Consider the following 856-nt stretch of genomic DNA (forward strand, 5'->3'; position numbering starts at 1 on the left):
TTATTCATCACATTATCTTTTTATACTATTATTAAAAATACAATATGATTTTTGGCTGGGTGCAGTGGCTCACACCTGTAATCCCAGCACTTTGGAAGGCCGAGGTGGGTGGATCACCTGAGGTCAGGAGTTCGAGACCAACGTGGTGAAACCCTGTCTCTACTAAAAAAAAAATATATATATATATACACATACATACATACATATATAACTAGCCAGGGGTGGTGATAAGTACCTGTAATCCCAGCTACTCAGGAGGCTGAGGCAGGAGAATTACTTGAACCCAGGAGACGGAGGTTTAGCCATTATGAATGGTGTAAAATGGTATTTCATTGTGGATTTTAATTGTCATTTATCTGACCATTGGCAACATTGAACATTTTTCACATACTTTTTGGCCATCATTGTCTTTTTGAAAAATATCTGTTCCCTTTATTTGCCTGCTTTTTAATGAGGTTGCTTATTTTATTCTTGTAGAGCTGTTTGATTTCCTTGTATATTCTGAACATAAGTTCTTTGTCACATGCACAGTTTGCAAACATTTTTTTTATTCCATAAGTTGTCTGCTCACCTGTTAATTAAAACACCCTTTCAGGAACTTTTTAGTTTAAGTTCCATTTCTTTATTTTTGTTATTGTTGCATCTGGTTTTGAGATTTTAGTCATGAATTATTTTGCAGGCCAATATCTAGAAGTGTTTATCATAGGGTTTCTTCTAGAATTTTTATCATTTCAGGTCTTATATTTTAATCTTTTAATCCGTATTGAGTTGATTTTTCTATATGGTGAGAGTTAGGGGTTTCATTTCATACTTCTGCATACAGCAATATAAGTTTTCTTGCACAGTAAGTTGAATT

The sequence above is a fragment of the Mandrillus leucophaeus genome, unplaced genomic scaffold (assembly GCF_000951045.1).
Source record: "Mandrillus leucophaeus isolate KB7577 unplaced genomic scaffold, Mleu.le_1.0 Scaffold1255, whole genome shotgun sequence".
NCBI lineage: Eukaryota > Metazoa > Chordata > Mammalia > Primates > Cercopithecidae > Mandrillus > Mandrillus leucophaeus.